This window comes from Elaeis guineensis, chromosome 12, assembly GCF_000442705.2.
Source record: "Elaeis guineensis isolate ETL-2024a chromosome 12, EG11, whole genome shotgun sequence".
Taxonomy (NCBI): Eukaryota; Viridiplantae; Streptophyta; class Magnoliopsida; order Arecales; family Arecaceae; genus Elaeis; species Elaeis guineensis.
In genome coordinates, this window is record NC_026004.2 from 2771755 (window position 1) to 2780803 (window position 9049).

At 38.1% G+C, this 9049-nt stretch overlaps 1 pseudogene; it reads left to right on the forward strand.

Moving 5' to 3' along the window:
• The first annotated feature begins 734 nt into the window (after positions 1-734).
• On the forward strand, positions 735-6321 carry LOC105055791 (uncharacterized; annotated as a pseudogene).
• Positions 6322-9049: the final 2728 nt, after the last annotated feature.

Genomic DNA, 9049 nt, shown 5'->3' on the forward strand with positions numbered 1-9049 from the left:
GTCTACGCATGGTGCATGGACCGACCACACGGTTCACGCATGGTCCATGCATGTTTCCCACTCGTTTCGTACGATTCATGGGTGGTTCATGCGCTGTTTTATGCGATCCAATGGCTGGCAGCTTACACGGGCATGATCGGACGGTCCCAGCAGTGGTTCACGCGTGATGGGGCACGATTTGAAGGCTAGAAAGACTTGCGGTCACGATCCAATGGTCAAAAAAGGTAGTTGACTCCTGTTGAAAGCCGGATTCCGAGCTAAAGTGGTTTTTTAGTCTATAAAAAGGCCTTGATGGTTTGAGAGAATAGTATAGCAGCGGCAAGGTCTCAGATTGTGGCTGAGACTATAAGGAAGCATCCAAGGGTTTTAGGGTTTCAGAAGATCCTGGTTCAGCTGGTTTGAGTCTCTTTGGAACTTTTTGTGAGAACTTTTATAAAGGATCAAAGGTGAGAACTTCTTGTTGAGAGAGATTTGTGTATAAGAATTGAGAGTACGTAATTTTTTGTGAGAACTTTTATAAAGGATCAAAGATAAAAGCTTCTTGTTGAGAGAGATTTGTGTATAAGAATTGAAAGTATATGTTCTTTTTTTATAATTATTTTTTATTATAATAAAATTTTTGCATGCTCCGTAAAGATAGATCTTAGTCTAATTTACGTATTAGATTATAATTAGTTTTCTCCCAAAAAAAACTTTGACGTCTCGTCGGAGAAAATAGATTCTGATGGTGGTACGGCTAATGCAGGTCCCGATCGCCCGTGGCAGAGCAAATGAGATGGGAGCTTTCTCCAGGGAGAGAAATGGTGCGAAATGGACCTCCGGCACGAGTTTTTGCTGCTTATTTTCGATCTTTTCCTTATCTGGCGCCGGATTTCAAGTGTCTGGTTAGCTGATTTGCCGCCCAATGTGTCCGCCGATCTCATTGCGGGAGCTTTGGCGGCATGCAGTTGTTTTTTTAAGTGGATTTTGGGTTGGGTTTTATTTTCTTTGATGAAGTCCAGGGTTCTGGTGAACCTTCTCGTGCCTTTAATGCTCAAATTCTCTCTTTGATTGATTGATGCATTCTGGTGGGACAAGCGCTTTTTTTTTTTTTCAGTATTTTTTGCTTATCTTAGGTGGATTTCGGTGTTTGCTGTTTGGTTTTGGGCGTGCAATGGCTGATTTCCCTTGATATCATGAAAAGGTTGACCCTTTTCTAGGCTTCGACCCGACTTTTTGCTGTGCTGTCTGTTATTTTGATTGATTTCTTTGAATTTAGGGCTCTTCCATAACATTGCTGCAGGGATCTTCTTTTCCATTTTTACCATCTTTTGAGAAATGCAGCTTTTGGAGTACGTTTTGTTAGCTCAAATCCTTTGTTTTTATTCATCAGCCTACAGTTTTTCTATATCTGCTTTGTTAGCTTTTAATTCCTTTTTTGCATCTCCGACTTTTGAATCCATTATTTTAATATTCTCTTACTTTTCCCATTGTTTCCTCCCTCTTTTTCTGGGAGATTTGCTCTACTTGTGCATCTGATTCCTTATTTTGCAGCAACGAATAGTAAAATCTATGGTTCCATGTCCCATTTTATTTTTTGCTATTTTTTCTTGTTTGCTTACGAAATTTTACTTAAAAATCCCTTTTTTCCCATAGGAATAGTTACAATAAACTTTTTGAAGTTAAATATCGAATTCTTAAATGATAGTCGCTTCTGTTCTTATGTTTTTTAATGACGATATCTCTGTCTATAAATGCAAGATCTCTGCATTCTTATTCTGCATTATAATAAATGCCAGCTGGTTTTATTAAGGGTGACAATATTATATTCATCTGTTTACGGTTTGCTTCTTGTAACATGAGGGCAGTGCCTCGGCCATATCTCTCTTCTTCATATCTGTAAGGATGCCATGCTCTGTGACCTTAGTGGGTGATATTATTTCCTCTCTTCTGATGGTTTGATAAGGGCGTAAGACAAACGAAAAATATTATTTTTTGGTGGGTTCATCTTCACTTCATTCAAACTTGCTGAGGTGAACAACAAAGGGGGGCAGGATTTGCAGATGCTATTTCCGGTATGCATTGGAAGGATGATCAACATATGTGACTTGAGTACCAGCATGGCAGAAACCAAGCTGCTCACTGATAAAACACATAGAAAAGGTATTTACTGTCTTTAAAAACAATAATATGTGTGTCTTTTTTTTATTGTTTTGTTTTAAATTTTTGTGCTGTCCATAAGGCATTATAGAATAATCGAAATCATAATTCTTCACCCATGTTTTGCTGATTTTATTTACTAAGAGAGGTAAAGGGCATCATGAAGCACACAGAAATGATTAGGCCAGTGGCGGATGATTATGCTTTCAGAACTTTTCTGCTTTGCGGTAAATTTTGTCATCTACAATGCCGAATCTTGTCTGAACAAGATATCTAATCTTAAGCAACACCACCACAACACCCCCCCCCCCCCTCTTTGTTTTTTTTTTTTCTTCAGAATGCTGCTTTTAAAAAAAAAAATCCACATAGGTTTGAAACTAGTACTTGATCTTCTTCTGCTATCTATGTTAACTCAGCCTGTGTTAACTGCATTCCTCCTGGGGGCTGGTAGTTGGAGCCTTTATGGATTAGGTGCTGTTTCTTTCTTGTACTTTTTTGATTGTGGATTCTTCCCCATTTTCTCTTACAAGAAAAGGCTTGGGGATTGCAAATCCAGTTGCATTGATGTTATCACATTTTATGCATCAATTTTAGCTGATCTCTTTCCCTCTATGCCCATGTCTTTGCTGCACCCTATCATATTTTCTGTTGTTTGTTTATCGGTGGAACTGGCATTTGGCTTCTGCTTAAGTTCTCGGTAACAATCCAGCTGCTATTGACATGGAATAAACTGATTTGTAGGTTGTCCAATCAATAGAAATCAGTCTGATATGGTGAAGAAGCCAAGGGATCCCATCTCAATTCCAATAGAGGACAAACAAGTTAGCACTCTTTTCTTGTTTTTGAAAATTGTAAAAAGAGAACCACATAATGTATCTGATTTATGTTTTCAGTACAGATAATCAGTGAACTAAGGAAAAGTTCCTCTAAGAAGAACTCGGGTGGAACACCAATGAAGATGCTTATACAACAGGAGATGTGGAAAGAAGCAGAGTTGAAGCAGAAGCCACCAAATGTTGTTGCTAGACTTATGGGACTTGATAATTACCTTGCCAGTGCAGCAAGCAGTTTTCACTGTTAAAAAAAGCTTCCAAGAGCACCATTCGCACAGTTTGGCAGGAGTGTTTCGGGGCCATCAGCAGCAGGAAGATGAGTATTTTCACAATCCAGTGCTTCGCGAAATTCCCCATGAAAAGCACGAATACAAAGATGTATATGAAGTCAGGTAGCAACCATCAAAGGTTAGCCATATTAAGGATCAGCGACCACAGAAAGGAAGATAGGATGAGAACTCATGAAAATAGAATGACTCTTGTTCGTCAGAAGTTCATTGAAGCAAAGCGTTTAGCAACAGATGAAAAGCTCATTCAGTCGAAGGAGTATCAAGATGCACTCGAAGTTCTAAGTTCAAACAGAGACTTATTCCTCAAATTTCTCGAAGAACCAAATTCCCTGTTCTCAAAGCATATGCACAAACTCCAGATCATCTCTCCACCTTCGCAGAGAAAGCGCATAACCGCATTGAAGCCATCAAAAAAGAGCGAGGTAAAGTGCGACAAAAGTGTGGAAAAACATCTGTACTCGGCTGTTGAAGAAAGAAAATATGATGGCAATAAGCACCATTGGACCCCTAGTTTCTCTGATGCAATAGCCCATAATTTATCTCAACCAATCAGGATAGTAGTTTTGAAGCCTAACCCAGGAAAGCTTCATGATGTAAAGAACACAGCTAAATCCACTGCATCTTCAGCAGAACAGCTTGGAGATCGAGATTCTTGTGAAGCTTTGGGGAGCTGATGGAGTCGCAGGGTCAAGAGTAATAGCCAAGGAGATTACTCGTCAGATGCGAGAAAACCTGACTGGTAACGAAGGGATGAAAAAACCTTGTTGACTTCAGTCTTATCGAATGGATATGTTGGAGATGAGAGCTCATTCAATAGGTTTGAATGTAGCTACATGGATGAAGAGGGTGGTAACCTGAGTGACTCCGAGACGGCCACCCCAACTTCACGACACTCTAGGGATTGGCAGTCCTTAATCTCATCCGTAAGTAGAAAATCTTTTTCACCTGAGACATCAGTGATCAGGGAAGCCAGAAAACTGGCTTTCAGAGAGGTTGGCATTGGTGGCAATGAGAGTAAATAGTCAAGAACAAAGACAAACAAAGAGAAGCTCATATACCTTTGGTGAGATGCTGGCCGTTCCTGAGGTGAAGGAAGAAGAGGAGAATAGTTGGGGGCTTACTGTTTCAAGCAACAGGCAATATGATGGAGAACAGAACCTTAAAGTACTATTACCATGTTTGTCTATAGACAGGGTAAAGGAAGGATGTGGTGGGGAGTTCACCCCTGGGAATTTGTCAAGGTCAAGATCTGTTCCATCTTCTTCAGCTTATGAAGTCACTGAGTTGAATGTGGGTGTTTCTGATGCTTTTATTAGCAAACCCATTGTTCATAACGACACTGCTAAGTCAAAGAGTGGCAAGTCATCTTTCAAAGGCAAAGTTTCCAGTTTATTCTTCTCTAGAAATAAGAAACAAGGTAAGAAAAATCTATTCCATCTCCTTTGGTGGGTTGTGATTATAGGCTTCAACCTGGTAGTGCTGAGGTTGATAGTAAAAGAAATGATTTATTGCTTTCTGTTAATGACAACCGACCTAAGCAAATTGTATTGTTCAGTTCAAATAAAAATTCTGGCGGAGCTTTCTCTCTGACTACAGTTAGTGATGTACCAAATCAAGGCATTTTCTATCCTAAGGTATTGGATCTTCCCCCTGATTTTTTACTTATTATCTTGTCTGGTAGGAGTTCACCCTTCTGTGAATCAATCATACTAGAAAAAAAGATAAACGAGTGAAAGCTGGTTGGTGGTAATTTCCCGACTCATCCATATTTTGTTCTGATTTCTTCTTCTTCTTCTTCTTCTTTTTTGATTTCAGCATATCAGTGCTGTTCTTTTCCCCTTATCTTATAAACAGTTGAGAGGGAGGCTGTTGATGCTGCACATTAAATTTCTAATGCCTGTTGAACTACCACATAATTGTTCTTAGTTATCACTATTTTTCTTTTATTTCTCCAGTTTCCTACTTAGAATTGGTGTTTACATTATCAGGGAGCTCATTCTGTTGAAAAGCCAATGACACGCAGAAACTCCAGGGAGAGCCAGGACCACCCCAGCCCTGTTTCAGTTCTACGAGCAACAGTTGTCGATGATGTCTACAATAATGTGTCCCAAGCATCTGAAAGCCACACTGCTGGACATCTACATAAGTATAGTCATAACTACCACTGCAGATCTTCAAGTCCCATACACTAACTAGTATCTATGCCTGCTTCCTTCAGAAGCTGTCTCTAGGTCTCCACCGATTGAGTCAATTGCTCGTTTCTTATCATGCAACAGCTCCAATATGGGAACAATTTTGAATGGTCCCCTAAAACTTTCCAGACTTCTGCCCAGGGTAGGAGAAGAACAAGAACGATTTATGCTTGTGCAGAATTGACTGTCATCTGCTGGTTTTCGTGATGACATGATATTCACCAGATGGCATTCACTTGACAGCCCTTTGAATGCAATGCTACTGGACGAATATTTGGATAGGAAAGCAGCAGCAGCTAACTGCAGGGAGAGGCAATTAAACCAGAGGCTCCTATTTGATTGTGTCAATGCAGCGTTGCTAAATATTGGTCAAACTGCCTTATTGGCTTCATAACCATGGGCTGGATCTTGTCAGGGGGCTTGGGAGGATGGTCCAGGTGGTGCTTTGGTTACTCAGAAAGTGTGTGAACTTGTGAGAACTTGGTACTCTGGTGAAGAGGAGTCTATGCCAGGTGAGCCCAGTAGCATCAGTCTTATGGTAGATGGAGTGGCTAAGAGAGAAATAGCAGGAAGAGAATGGGCAGAATTGATGTGGCTGGAAATGTATGAGTTCAGCAAGGATATTGGTGGTCTGGTGTTGGAGTTGGTTGAGGAGGAATTGTCAGATTTTACTTGTGGGTGATTGCAGTGTGGCACTTTTCTCTCTCTCTCTCTCTCTCCCTCTCTCTCTTTTTTTCCCCTAATGGCCTTCTCTTTTTTTGCTGGTATTCCTGTGCTAATGGTAGTGGCCGGCTAATCCATAATGTATCTATATAAGGCCCAAGTTGTAATGTATGCGTATTATTTGCTATTTGATTTTTACTCATAAATGAAGGGTAGTTTTATGTTAGGATCTTAATTTCTTTCCAAGAGTCCCCAACATACAGATACTGCGGACGATCTCTACTTAGATTTCTTTTTCTTGGATTCACCAATTCCTGCTATATTATTTTGCTTGTGATGTAGATGCCCAAGATAGATTTACCCAGTTTCCTAGCCTTCTATAGTTCTATTCATTGATGAGAGTTTAGAAGGTGATACAAAAAAGTAGATGCGCAAGAACCGAAGCAGAAAATGTGTTGTCTGCCGAGTTACAGTTATGTTGACGTGTCGGTATCCTGCGCATGATTTTTTTTCATATATATATATATATATATAAGGATAACGTCCTTCTCCATTTTTTTTTTTTTCCTGTGGCGCTTATCACTGATGATGAGGATTTTTTTTGTATTGTTTTTTTTTTTTCCATTGAAATAATAAAAGAGAAGGTGCATGTAGTATCCTTTCTTTTCCCTTTAAACCGATGGCATTTCTGAGGGTATCAACAGTAGATTTGTCACAAGATTGACAGGTTGAGTTATTTGAGGAACCGAGGAAATAGGTTGTATTCACGAAGCCTCTATGTTTGGCGGCATGCTCGTATTAGAATGGCGCATGCCATTGTGATAATATGGTTCCCTTACTAGAATACTATTTCTGCATGCAGATTTGTCTCCGAGATGAAGATTCCTTGGCACGTGAAATACGATGCTGCGTTGCCAGTTACTGTTTTAGCATTTTTCAGATGCATCGAATGGATGGGAAAAAATAAAGTTGTAGATGTGTCCGAAGATGCATTATAGATTCGTCAAATTGGTTTTGTTATATCTTGCGGAAGCTGACACATAGCAGCAATGTAAAGCTGTCTCAGTGAGGTTCCCTTGGTTTTATGTGCTCGTCTCTTCTCATCTCTTCTCAGGAATAAGCAAGTAGACAGAATCATTCAAGTTTCTATGCCGGATGGGCACCACTTGGGACGTTCTAACTTGCAAAGCTTGTTTAGCCATCTGACTCTATAGGCCTGGGAAATCTGTCTGTACTTACAGCAGAAGTTTAAGGACTGTTTCACTTGTAACCAGAATCAGATTTGGAATAGATTGGAATCAAAATGGCCCAATCTCCCTAAATATTTGGTTCTTGTGGGATTAGAATAAAAATTTAAATTCATGAAAAAAAGTAGGGAGTAAGTTTTAAATAAATTAGACCGTTCTTGTTCCGTCTCAGAATTAAAATTAATTTTTTTTCAACCAAATGGTTGGAACAAGAATCATCTATTTCGATTTTGATTCCAAATCTCAATTCTTTCTGACCAACATTCCTCTGAGTTTTTGATTGACAGTACATTGTTTTTACTATTTCTGATTGGCAGAATATTTACTGTTCTGCACCATGCATTCAGCTGGCCTGAGCTAAGCTATATAGGCAGTTGATCATCTTATGCTAGGTTGTCGTCGGGTTGACAGCCAGCTGCTTTAAATTCTTGCTCATTTACCTGCAAACCTTTTCATAGGTCATATGACATGACGACACTTCCGAATAAAAATCACTTTACACATGGTTCGGAGCATGTTTAATGGGTCTAAATGATTTGATATTAATTATCGTGGGCCACCACCTACGCCATGGTTTGCATGCTATAGATCTCAATCCTATTCCTGAAAATGTTTTCATTGCAACAAAAATCTGATGGTTAAAATTTAGAACTAAACATGGGTCGGATTTAGTCGAATTAAAAGAAAAATTTTATCTGATCGAACTGAATCAAATTGAAAAAAATTCAATCCACTGCCGATCATTTATTATATATACCATTTGAAATCAAAATGAATAGTTTATAACAGATTTAGATGGATTGTATCAGTTTGAGCTTCAATATTGATCTAATATTGATCAATATTGATTTTAAGTCCAATATTGACGCACATAAATTTATTTATTTTTTTTATCAATTTAATATAAAAAATCTAAATTTTATAAATTATAAATTATAAATTTATTTTTAAATATATAAAAAATAAAATAAAAAAATAGAAGATTTACGCATCTGAAAGTAACTACATCTGAAAGCTTTCACTTTAGAATTATCTCAGATGAATATGCTTTCATCAACAATACAACATTAATATTTCTATGAATTCAAATAAATGATACAGTGTTTGTTAGAATGAAGTATTGAAATCTAAATGACACCATCCCAAAATGAAAGTGAGTTTGTAAAATACTATATCGATTTGATTCGATTTCATATGGTTTAAAAATATAAAAACCGAATTCTATCGTACATAACTAATTTTTACAAATTTCAATTCAATTACATTCGATTTATATTTTTTAATTGACCGAAATCGATGTTTATTGGATCGTATTAGATAAATCTCTTCAGATTTCAATTATTTGCTCAGCCCTAGCCAGAATTATGCTAACAATACCAAATTAGAATAATTACAATTTCATCATAATTCTAGTATCATTGCCATGCATTCAGCATTTCAGCTAGGATTGACTCGACGTGGGAGTTGACGCTAGAATACATCAGCTGAACATAGTATCCGGAGTAGTCAATAAATTATCACGGACCTGCATAGTTCTTTTAAATCATCATATTTCAATATCACCAACCAATTCGCATCAAAATTACTACTCTAAAGTTATCCATCAAAGTAAAACTTGAGCTTCAATCAGAATCTATCAGATTCCTATTCTCAAACTCCCAAACATACCTACCACCTTCCAATCT